The following is a 13681-nucleotide window of genomic DNA, read 5'->3' on the forward strand; positions in this document are numbered from 1 at the left end:
AACCAATGCTTCACTGTGATCTTAATAATGAACACATCCACCCAACCAAATACCATACCAACTGACAAGTGAGAAATATAGAACAAGTTTATTCAAATGGACTTGAAATTGTAATTAATACATGTACAAAACTTCACTTTAATACGTTTTGTATTGAATTTTTATAACTTATGACATTGCCGGGAAAAGCTTGTTCTTTGGGGAAGTTGTTTACATATTTTTAGATCCAAAAATGGTAACCGGTCAGCCCTGAAATATTCTCAGACAGAATGCTGTATTGCCCAATGGATTATCCTTCACTTTAAGATGAGGATTGGTTAATCCTTTAGCATTTAGAAATATTCCAATGACATTTCAAGGCCAGAACTGAACCAGGGTCACTGATTGTAGTATTTAGGAATACTAGAAAGCAGTAGATCATACAAAATAAATGTCTCGTTAATTATGCACATTTGGGTTTTAAAAACCTTTTATAGCTTAACAGGCTTTCTGTTGTGGTAATGGGTGTGTTTGCCTGTGGAATGTGTTTTGGCGCTAAATGTCTAATTATGTGTGGAGCTACATTTTAAAGTTTCTCAGGGTACAGTAACTCAGATAGTGTTTGCTTTGTAATCAGTGATGTCAAACTCCAGATGAGGTTCAGTCTCTGAGATTAAGGTAAAAATCTAGCTGTGATTTATTGGTCAAGAAGATGGAAGTAGTTTCACATGGGACAAGATATCAAATGTTTTGCAACCTTCCTCACTTCTGCTTGGTGTCTACTGTTCCCAAATTTCAAGACCTTAGGCCAAACATAACTACTTGTCTAAAAATGTAAGGATTTCTCATTAGAAAGAAACAAATCGTTTACTGATGATGTTCGCCTTACTCTTCTAAACTTGCTCACACTGTACATATATTTTTATATTGTGTTATTGACTGTACGTTTGTTTATGTGTAACTCTGTGTTGTTGTTTTTGTCGCACTGCTTTGCGTTTATCTTGGCCAGGTCGCAGTTGTAAATGAGAACTTGTTCTCAACTGGCCTACCTGGTTAAATAAAGGTGAAATAAAATAAATCATTTCTTTTGAGAGAACTTATATTTGAGAAGTATATTCTGTAACTCTACCAGAGATTGAAAAATAATTGAGCCTTACAGACTTTCCATGAGTCAGCAGCTTTATTTGGACCTCTTCCCAGAAACTCCAATGCACCAGAGATGAAAAATGATACACAGTGGCGTTTATTCATGGATGCCAAGGGAAGCCAAGCTTCCCCAAAAAATGTACCAAGAAGAAAATAATAAACTTTAAAAAATATATATTTTTCATCTCTCTGTTTCATAAATTTCATTCAATTTGCAAGAGGCTGAATGTTCAACAAAAAATGTAAGTGTGTAATGTATGACAAAGTCATAGACTGTTTAGGCTACATGAAAGAGGAGGGTGGCATTGGTGTTTCTTTACAAGTAGGGTGAGTCAACATGTTCTACTTGCACGCACGCACACACAGAAATCCTCAACATGGACAGCCACATCCTATTTAGCTTACGTTGATTGGTCTAAATCGTTTTTTTTTTCTCTCTTTTAGTTGTCACTGTATTAGACTAAGCATACTGTAGGTGATTAGATGGTGTTGAAATGTTGAAGTTGAAATGGTGCTGGAAAAGTGGAGGCAGCGCCTGTTTTCTTTGCAACTTGCAGTAACTCAACATGGTTCTAAATCAATAGATGTTTATTAGTCCAGAAATGTTGTAAACATTAACTTGCTTGACCATATTGCAGGTCATGTAACTGTTTGTTATATATGTTTTATGGAATTCACTGTACAGATGTTGCTGTCTGGTTTTCTGATGAAACAAAGGTATGGTTGAATTTATTCTGCCAATATCTTCATATTGTCTCGGCCTTAGGCCTATATACAGCATCACTTTGTCAAGGTATATGAACTAACAGGTTACATGCTGTGTAGAGCAAACAATTCAATTATCACAACACAGGTTGTAATATGGCATTATTTTCCAGGCTTGACTTACCCAGTGATTTTAACTGGGGAATACATCTGGATATTAAAGTCATGCCCGTCGAATTCAGGATCCACATGGATCCCATTGCCTCAGGAATTGCCCTGTTGTGTCAGATCCTGATCTGTTTCACCTGTCTTTGTGCTTGTCTCCACCCCCCTCCAGGTATCGTCCATCTTCCCCATTGTCCACAGTGTATTTATACCTGTGTTCTCTGTCTGTTGCCAGTTGGTTTTGTTTGTCAAGCCTACCAGCGGTTTTCCCCTTGCTCCCTCCCATCTGTTTCTAGTTTTCCCGGTTACGACCATTCTGCCGACCCTGAGATTGCCTGCCGTTCTGTACCTTTTGGACTCTGATCTGGATTACCAACCTCTGCTTGCCCTTGACCTGTCATTTTGCCTGCCCCCTGTTCTAGTAATACACTTTTGTTACTTCGACACTGTCTGCATCTGGGTCTTCCCTAAAACGTGATATGTTGAATGGTCCTGATGGTTTGAAAATGACTCATTGTAGACCAGGAGTCCTCCAATTCTAAGTTACTTCTGAATGAAAAGTAAATGGTGGGTTAAGGTACAGGATCTGATTAAACAAACTATGGATGCTCCTGTGAAAAACAGGTAGGGTGCCAGGAGGTGTCATTTGCCACAAACCAAGTCTTTTTATTGATCTAAAATGGAGTCGTTACTCTGTACAGTACAGACCTTCAAGATAATATAATTTGACTTCAGGTCACGGAAGGAACTAAAGTTTCTATGTGTTTATAACAGCTATAATGCAGGGCTCACTTGTAAAATAGACACTGGTCTCAATGGTGACTCCTTGAAAAATAAAAATTGGTCAAATGTATCCTGGCATGGTCAATTTGTGGGAGTACACCTCAAATTAAACTCACCTTGCCAGGGATTTTTTTTTCACTCCATATGGAAGGACATGTATACTCTCTGTATCGTCAATAGTTAGCACCATCATACTGTGTACGTCTTGTGAGATTAGCCAATATTCAAATAATTAGTGCTTCATTTCCATTTTCCATTTAATCAATTTAGCAGACGCTCTTATCCAGAGCGACTTACAGTTAGTGCATTCATCTTAAGTTAGCTAGATGGGACAACCACATACCACAGTCATAGTAAGTGTTTCAAACTGACTTACAGTATATCACCTCAACATGGACAAAGCAAGTCTGTTCTTCGATACTGCGACCAACCCACCAGACGTGGGCAACATGGTAAAGCTTATGTCTTGACGTGGGAGGACTGGGTGGGCGCCTGTGGTCGTTATCTCTCCCCTCCTCTGCGTCTCTAGTGGGTCACACTACACATTTCCCAGAGTGGCACTTCTCAAAAACCAACTGTAAAGAAAGCTATGGAAATTACAGTGTTGCCTTAGAAGGAAAAAATAGATATGTTTTGATCATCCTTAAGGCTATTTATTCCCAAACTTACTCTGCCCAGCTATAGCATTAGTTTTGTCAGGGAAAGTAGAAATTAAAGAAGGTTCAATCCTTTAGGTTTTCTTGTACCTTAACATTATTGCTACCAGGGGTTGCAAATTAAGATTTGCCTTGTCTTTCGGTGACCACTAAGGGACATGATGCAGTAATTGGTGGCTATGTGTCTGAAAATGGTTAGGATGCACAGCATCGTATATTCATTGCTGTCAAAGCAGCAGCTACTCTTCCTGGGGTCCAGAAAAATGAAGGCAGTTTATACAATTTTAAAACATTACATTCACAGATTTCACAACACACTGTGTGCCCTCAGGCCCCTCCTTCACCACTACCACATACTGTATCTACATGACTAAATCCATGTGTATGTATTGTGCATATGTGTGTGTGTGTGTGTGTGTGTGTGTGTGTGTGTGTGTGTGTGTGCGTGCGTGCGTGCGTGCGTGCGTGCGTGCGTGCGTGCGTGCGTGCGTGCGTGCGTGCGTGCGTGTGTGTGTGTGTGTGTGTGTGTGTGTGCATTAGAAATTAGAACATGAAGGACAAACAATACAGCATAAAGACACTATCAAACATGTATCAGTCTTTCCGCAACAGAGCCATCCTTATGTGTGAGAGTGCGTGTGCATGATAGTGATATAAAATAAATGTCATAGTTACCTTTTCATGGTCGCAATCTTGTGAAACCCGAACCCTCCAAGATCCCCCCACAGTTCCCCAATAGCTGTCCCTCAACCATTCGAGACCCCTCCCACAGTCGCCCCCCCCCGGAAGAGAAAAAGCGAAAATTAATTAATTCATCAATTCCATTCCCCACCCCCAAGCACCCCCCAATACACCGACAACCAAGAGAATGAACTAAAGAGAAAAAAGGAAAATACAGAAGAAAACAGCAGACAACATTGCAAAGAAAATAAAACAAAATAATATGTTTAAAACAAAGGACATCAAGCACAAGTGAAATCATAACAGCAATGCCAACTGTATATGTTTGTGTGCATTTCTGGCACTATTACATGTATGTGTGTGTTCTCGTATGTGTTTATTTGAATGAGAGTGTGTGTATATGCATGTGTACCAACACCTACATGGCACAGCCTCAGGCAAACCGGCATTAGTTGTAAAAACACTGAGTGTCATTCAAATGTACTTTTATTATGTTTTATTTAGACTTTTTTTCCGTTATCTTTTGACCATCATTCTCTCTCTCACACAGCAACTCCACTCCTACTTGTCTCCAATTCCACATACCAACCCTCAGCTTCCCTCAGCCCATACCATCTATCTCTGCTGGCCACCCACTTCGTGTTTCTACGCAACACATATCTTTCAACTATGCTATGATGTTTAACGTACAATTTCAATGTATCTAATAGAATACATACACGAATAGAATCTACAGATTGCGTGTTGAAGATAAATACTTTTACTAAGAGTATTAATTAGTATATTAGTAATTGACTGACTCGGTCTCTCCAGATCTCCTGACAGTAATATTTCTAGGGTAAATTTTAGATCAATGCTATGCATTTTCAGCCATTCCTGAACCTGAGACCAGAAACAGGCTACCTGTGTCATGTATTGTCATATATTGTCATGTCTTGTCCCTGTGCTTTCTCTTCTATTCGTTTCCCCCTGCTGGTCTTATTAGGTTTCTTTCCCTCTCTCTATCCCTCTCTCTCTCTATCGTTCCGTTCCTGCTCCCAGCTGTTCCTCATTCTCCTAACGACCTTGTTTACTCTTTCACACCTGTCCCCTATTTTTCCCTCTGATTAAGTCTCTATTTCTCTCTCTGTTTCTGCTTCTGTCCTTGTCGGATCCTTGTTTGCTGTTTACTGTGTTCTTGTTCCGTCCTGTCGTGTTTTGCCTATCATCAGATGCTGCGTGTGAGCAGGTGTCTCTGTCAGCTACGGCCCGCGCCTACCCGAAGGGACCTGCAGTCGGTTGCCGCTTATCCTGCAATTCCCCTCTACTACTAGAGGATTTCTGTTATCCCCGTTTGGACATTTCCTGTAAAGGATTGAGGATTATGTTATTTTTGTTTGGACTTAAATAAACTCAGTTTCTGTTAAGTCGCTTTTGGGTCCTCACTCATTTGCATAACAACCTGAGGACAATACCAAAATAAATGGTCTATTGATTCTGTATCCTCACAACAAAATCTGCAGAGCATCGATGATTTTATGCCCCAAATATTCAACATTTTGTTGGTGGCAGTAATTCTATATAATAATTTTAGTTGAAAAGCAAAGTCTTGAATCTTGAGTTTTTTTATATATCAACTCATACCGGTACATCAAAAATCTGTTCCCAACTATTTTGCAATCTGTATGGCACAGTTGTGAACATTCTGGTCCTCAAATTAAACTAGTATACTTTCCTATTTATGCTATTTTTATTCCTCTGCCAGTTTTGATCCGTTATATTGGACAGACAGACCAGTTCCCTACCTCCTCCCGCTGCCACCCACCTCCTCCATTTTTGGGGCTATGCTGTAATCAATTGGTTGTATTCTTGGATTGAGCAGACCTTTCCGTACAATTCTGATCACTACATGAAGGACATAACTCTACCATTACAATTTACAATATCATTTAAGAACAAAATACCCTTGTCAAACATCTTTCCCATAAATACAGGCATTTTATCAACCAGTACATTTGAGTTCAGCCAAAATATTTGTTGTAATATTGTTCTATCTTTTCAGGGGGGAAGATTTTGAAATTGTAGCCAGCTCTGCAATGCTTGCTTGAAAAGGACAGATACTTTGAAAAAGGTATCATTTTCAATTTATCGAAAATGAGACATGGCAATCTGCACAAAGGCAAAAAGGCAATTTTTAAACAATGGATGAGCTTTTCTTATTAATCTACAACATGTTTGTTTGTTTATGTGCGACAAGGTGCGACAAAACTAGGGCCTGTAGGACCTGCCTTGTTGATAGTGTTGTTAAGAAGGCAGAGCAGCGCTTTGTTATACAGACTTCTCCCCATCTTAGGTATGACTGGATCAATATGTGTTGAACATGACAGTTTACAATCTAGTGTTACTCCAAGCAGTTTAGTCATCTCAACTTTCTCAATTTCACATTATTTATTACAATATTTAGTTGAGGCATAGAGTTTACTGAGTGTTTTGTTCCAAATACAATCCTTTTAGTTTTAGAAATATTTAGGGTTAACTTATTCCTTGCCACCCACTCTGAAACTAACTGCAGCTCTTTGTTGAGTGTTGCAGTCATTTCAGTCGCTGTAGTAGCTGACGTGTATAATGTTGAGTCATCCGCATACATAGAAACTCTGGCTTTACTCAAAGTCAGTGGCATGTCGTTAGTAAATATTGAAAAAAATGCCTAAAATGGGTGCATGCTTATTAATAACTGGAATAAGTAGTTTTATAAATGTGTCAAGTGCAGTGTCTGGTTGCTCCTCATTACACACCACAGACCAGCAAATATTATTTACATCATCAACATATGAATCACTACAAAACGTATTTTATGACCTCTTATACACTATATTAGGCCCAGCCTTTGGAACTTTGGTTTTCCTAGATATGGTTATTATATTTTGATCATTACTTCCTATAGAATTTGGATTTTGCAGCGTTAGTAAAAATGTGATCAATACATGTTGATGATCCAGGTTGCAGGCACTGGTTACAATTTTATTTTTCCTGAGTGGGCAGCATGATGATAGCCAGTCAATATTTAAAATCACCCAGAAAATATACTTCTCTGTTGATATCACATGCATTTCACACATATTATCCAAATACTGATTGTTAACACATGGTGGTCTATAGCAGCTTCCCACAAGAATGGGCTTTAGGTGAGGCAGATGAACCTGTAGCCATATTACTTCAACAGTATTTAACATTAAATTGTCTCTAAGCTTTAGAGGAATGCTTTACAGGAATGTGGTTCTGAGTATAGACCATATGTTAATATGGGCTTTCTGAGTTGCTTGATTGTTTTAATGCTTTACTGGGAAGCTTATCAGAGGTAGACTTACTCATGTTATTTACATTGGAGCTGATAGTGCAGGGTGAGCTGCATAAAGTGGTCTTCCTACTATTGCACACTGCCTCAGTGCTAACAGTGTAACTCTGGTTTATAGCCTCATGATTACTGCTTACAATAGCTGTAGGATAAACAGATGTATTTGGTGCAGTTAGGGGTACATAAATTATATTACTTACATTGTGTTTGCCAATGCCCCTAAGATCATGTACATTTGATGCAGCATAATGATGACCCATTGTCACAATGGTAGCGATTAACTGAGCTGGTCTTAGATCATTTACCAGTCATTGTTTCAGCGCAGCCTTGAAATGCGTGGACAGAGTCCAGGAGCCAAGATGATTTGGATGGACTCCATCATTCCTGTAGAGTATCTTCTGTTTCCAGAAGGTGTCAAAGTTTTCAATAAAAGTAACTCCAGCAGACCTACAGTAGTCTTTTAGCCAGATGTGTAATGCAGCAGTCTGCTGAATCTTTCACAGCTGCAGCCCAACAATGGTACTGGACCTGAAATTATTGCCTGTTTTTTTTAGTCTTTTAATGCTAAAATCAGTTCTTTAATAACCATTTTCAAATGTTCCGAGCTAGCCCTCCTGATGTCGTTTGACCCCACATGTACTATGACAGTGTCAGCTCCTGGAATCTGTGGTACAACAGTCGGAAGCAGCCTTGTTATGTCCTGTACTCGTGCTCCTGGGTATCGGTCTCTCAGGTAGCCTCACGGCCTGGTGAGACTGGGAGCTCTGAGGATCTGAACCCGAGGTAGAAGCCACCAGAGAGGGAGACCGAGCCGAGAACGAAGACACAGGTACCTCTGGATCCAGGGCGGCAAAGCTCTTTCTGGTCTGTGTCAATTCAGGGTTCAACATCTCCATGGAGACCCCCGTTGCCAGAGGACACCTTCTTCGACTTCCATGACCAGTGACGTACCTCCATGGCTGGTTGGTTGGATTGAGATCAACTCCGTTCTCCAGGGTAGGGGGAGACCCCTTCGGGGATGGAACCCTGCCTAGCACCGGCCAGTCGGCTGTGGAGAGCCGACATGACGGCAAAACCTCCACTAGACCAGAGAGGCATCCAGCTACTGGGGTGGAAGACAAATAAAAAGTAGGTGGGCGTGGGTTCCCCATTAGCTTGCTAAGAGTAGCTACTTCGCTCCTGTAGTCCTCTGCAAACAAGCAGTTGCTACATTGAATGTCAATGCGGTCCACATTGTCCCGGATCAAAGCAAAGTAAACGCAGGTCCTTCAACGTTGGAAACGTTCAATAGCGGCATGCATTTCAAAGGCTAGCTGAAGTTTTGCGTCACTCCCCCTATACGGAATCTTGCAGGATCCCGGGACAGATATCAGCGCTCAGAGCAATTTAGCCCAGGATTCAAAATAGAATAAAAGTACATCAAAACACTGTCAAAACACTTTTAAACCAAGGTCTTTAGTTCAAGTTTCAGCGTTCAACAGGTTTCAGTTTTGGCGTTCGACAGTGTTCAACAACAACAACCATACATCACCCTCTTATGACGTCAGTGTCCATTCAGATCAGCAGTCTATGGACAAGGTATGACAGTAATCCATGCTTTGGTTTTGGCCAATGTTTCAAATGCTAACCATTTAGCATTTGTGGTACAAATCCAACTAGTCAACATTACTTAGAATTATGAGTATTTTCTTGCTTCATGTCCAATCATCCCAAAGTATATAAAAATATATATTGCAATAAGAATTTGTTCTTAGCTGACTTGCCTAGTTCGATAAAAAAATACTCTTAAGACTTTCATGGGGATCATTGATGCATTTAAGCCTCATGCTACAATTTCTGCTCCCCCGCAGAAATCTAATTAACATAATAATTTAAAAAACATCAAATTCTCTATGTTTAAGGCGTTTAAAGGTTCTCTCTTTTGATGACTTCTGTAACCGTAATAGCCTTGGTTTCATGCATGTTAACAGTTTGTTTTATTCACTGCTTTAGCACACTCTGCCAACCCGGATGTTCTAGCTGTGTCTGAATCCTTGTTTAGGAAGACCACCAAAAATTCTGAAATTTTCATCCCAAACTACAACATTTTCAGACAAGATAGAACTGCCAAAGGGGGCGGTGTTGCAATCTACTGCAAAGATAGCCTGCAGAGTTCTGTCCTACTATCCAGGTCTGTACCCAAACAATTTGAACTTCTAAAAAATCCACCTCTCTAAAAACAAGTCTCTCACCGTTGCTGCCTGCTATAGACCACCCTCTGCCCCCAGCTGTGCTCTGGACACCATATGTGAACTGATTGCCCCCCATCTATCTTCATAGCTCGTGCTGCTAGGCGACCTAAACTGGAACATGCTTAACACCCCAGCCATCCTACAATCTAAGATTGATGCCCTCAATCTCATACAAATGATCAATGAACCAACCAGGTACCTCCCCAAAGCCTTAAACATGGGCACCCTCATAGATATCATCCTAACCGACTTGCCCTCTAAATACACCTCTGCTGTCTTCAACCAAAATCTCAGCAATCACTGCCTCATTGCCTGCATCCGTAATGGGTCAGCGGTCAAACGACCTCCACTCACTGTCAAACACGCCCTGAAACACTTTCTAATCGACCTGGCCGGGGGAACCTGGAAGGATATTTATCTCATCCCGTCAGTAGAGGATGCCTGGTTATTTTTTATAAATGCCTTCCTAACGATCTTAAATAAGCATGCCCCATTCAAGAAATTTAGAACCAGGAACAAATATAGCCCTTGGTTCTCCCCAGACCTGACTGCCCTTAACCAACACAAAAACATCCTATGGCGTTCTGCATTAGCATCGAACAGGCCCCGTGATATGCAGCTGTTCAGGGAAGCTAGAAACCATTATACACAGGCAGTTAGAAAAGCCAAGGCTAGCTTTTTCAAGCAGAAATTTGCTTCCTGCAACACTAACTCCAAAAAGTTCTGGGACACTGTAAAGTCCATGGAGAATAAGGACACCTCCTCCCAGCTGCCCACTGCACTGAAGATAGGAAATACTGTCACCACTGATAAATCCACTATAATAGAGAATTTCAATAAGCATTTTTCTACGGCTGGCCATGCTTTCCACCTGGTTACTCCTACCCCGGTCAACAGCACTGCACCCCCCACAGCAACTCGCCCAAGCCTTCCCCATTCCTCCTTCTCCCAAATTCAGTCAGCTGATGTTCTGAAAGAGCTGCAAAATCTGGACCCCTACAAATCAGCCGGGTAAGACAATCTGGACCCTTTCTTTCTAAAATTATCTGCTGAAATTGTTGCCACCCCTATTACTAGCCTGTTCAACCTCTCTTTCGTGTCATCTGAGATTCCCAAAGATTGGAAAGCAGCTGCGGTCATTCCCCTCTTCTTGACCCAAACTGCTACAGACCTATATCTTTCCTACCCTGCCTTTCTAAGGTCTTCGAAAGCCAAGTCAACAAACAGATTACTGACCATTTCGAATCTCACCATATCTTCTCTGCTATAAAATCTGGTTTCAGAGCTGGCCATGGGTGCACCTCAGCCACGCTCAAGGTCCTAAACGTTATCTTAACCACCTTCGATAAGAAACATTACTGTGCAGCCGTATTCATTGATCTGGCCAAGGCTTTCGACTCTGTCAATCACCACATCCTTATCGGCAGACTCGACAGTCTTGGATTCTCAAATTCTTGCCTCGCCTGGTTCACCAACTACTTCTCTGATAGAGTTCAGTGTGTCAAATCGGAGGGTCTGCTGTCCGGACCTCTGGCAGTCTCTATGGGGGAACCACAGGGTTAAATTCTTGGACTGACTCTCTTCTCTGTATACATCAATGATGTCGCTCTTGCTGCTGGTGAGTCTCTGATCCACCTCTACGCAGACGGCACCATTCTGTATACTTCTGGCCCTTCTTTGGACACTGTGTTAACAACCCTCAAGGCAAGCTTCAATGCCATACAACACTCCTTCCGTGGCCTCCAATTGCTCTTAAATACAAGTAAAACTAAATGCATGCTCTTCAACCGATCGCTGCCTGCACCTGCCCACCTGTCCAACATCACTACTCTGGACGGCTCTGACTTAGAATACGTGGACATCTACAAATACCTAGGTGTCTGGTTAGACTGTAAACTCTCCTTCCAGACCCACATCAAACTTCTCCAATCCAAAGTTAAATCTAGAATTGGCTTCCTAATTTGCAAAAAAGCATCCTTCACTCATGCTGCCAAACATACCCTTGTAAAACTGACCATTCTACCAATCCTCGTCTTCGGCGATGTCATTTACAAAATAGCCTCCAATACCCTACTCAACTAATTGGATGCAGTCTATCACAGTGCAATCCGTTTTGTCAACAAAGCCCCATATACTACCCACCATTGCGACCTGTACGCTCTCGTTGGCTGGCCCTCGCTTCATACACGTCGGCAAACCCACTGGCCCATGTCATCTACAAGACCCTGCTAGGTAAAGTCCCCCATTATCTCAGCTTGCAGGTCACCATAGGGGTGTAGGGGTGTAGCACGCGCTCCAGCAGGTATATCTCTCTGGTCACCCCCAAAACCAATTCTTTCTTTGTCCGCCTCTCCTTCCAGTTCTCTGCTGCCAATGACTGGAACGAACTACAAAAATCTCTGAAACTGGAAACACTTATCTCCCTCACTAGCTTTAATTAAGCACCAACTGTCAGAGCAGCTCACAGATTACTGCACCTGTACATAGCCCACCTATAATTTAGCCCAAACAACTACCTCTTTCCCTACTGTATTTTTTTATTTTTTTATTTTGCTCCTTTGCACGCCATTATTTTTATTTCTACTTTGCACATTCTTCCACTGCAAATCTACCATTCCAGTGTTTTACTTGCTATATTCTATTTACTTTGCCACCATGGCCTTTTTTTGCCTTTACCCGCTTATCTCACCTCATTTGCTCACATCGTATATAGACTTGTTTATACTGTATTATTGACTGTATGTTTGTTTTACTCCATGTGTAACTCTGTGTCATTGTATGTGTGGAACTGCTTTGCTTTATCTTGGCCAGGTCGCAATTGTAAATGAGAACTTGTTCTCAACTTACCTACCTGGTTAAAGGTGAAATAAAAAAAAATAAAAAAATATGTTTTTACCATGATAGTTTTACAATCCAGGGTTACTCCAAATAGTTTAGTCACCTCAACTTGGTCAATTTCCACATGATTTAGTTAAAGATTGAAAAAGTAAAGGGCCTAGACAGCTGCCGTGGGGAATTCCTGATTCTACCTGAATGATGTTGGAGAGGCTTCTATTGAAGAACAAGTCAAGGGGTCTGAATACTTTCTGAATGCAGTGTAGATTGCTCTGAATCAATGATATAGCAGAGATTGGAAAGCCATAACACATACATTTTCTCAAAAATAGGTATGGTCAATAATATCAATGACTGCACTGAAATTACAGCACCCACAATCTTATTATTACTCAATTATTTCAACAAATCATCAGTCATTTATGTCAGTGCTGTACATGTTGGGTGCATGCTGAAAGTTTGTTGTAAACCTTTTTTACCATTTGCTAAGAGCTGGCCTGACAGGTCAATTATTATTATTATTATTATATTATAGCCATTCTTAGGTTGCGGAATGACTTTGGCTTCCCTCCAGGTCTGAGGACTAACACTTTCCTCTAGGCTCAGATTAAAGATATGACATACTGTATAGGACTGTCTATAGAGTCAGCTACCATCCTCAGTAGCTTTCCATCTAAGATGTCAATGTCAGGAGGTTTGTCATTATTGATCAAATATAATTTTTACACCTCTCCAACAATATTACAAAATTCAAAGTTACAATGATTTTGTTTCATTATTAGTTTTTTTCTACATTAATACAATGTCTCGCTGTTCATTGTTGGCATTTCCTGCCGAAGTTTTCCCACTTTGCCAATTAAGTAATCATGAAAATAATTGGCAACATCAAATGGTTTTGTGATGAAAAAGACATCTGATTCAATGAAGGATGGAGTTGAATAGGTCTTTCTGGCCATAATTTCATTTAAAGTACTCAAGTTCTTTTTACATCATTCTTTATATCATATCTTGGCTTCATAATACAGTTTTGTCTTCTTTTTGTTGAGTTTATTCACATAATTTCTCAATTTGCAGTAAGTCAGATGTGCAGCCAGACTTATTAGCCACTCCTTTTGCCCAGTGTATTTCAACCATACAGTTTTTCAATTCCTAATCACTCCATGGAG

Source organism: Oncorhynchus gorbuscha, linkage group LG05 (assembly GCF_021184085.1).
Source record: "Oncorhynchus gorbuscha isolate QuinsamMale2020 ecotype Even-year linkage group LG05, OgorEven_v1.0, whole genome shotgun sequence".
NCBI classification, from domain to species: Eukaryota; Metazoa; Chordata; class Actinopteri; order Salmoniformes; family Salmonidae; genus Oncorhynchus; species Oncorhynchus gorbuscha.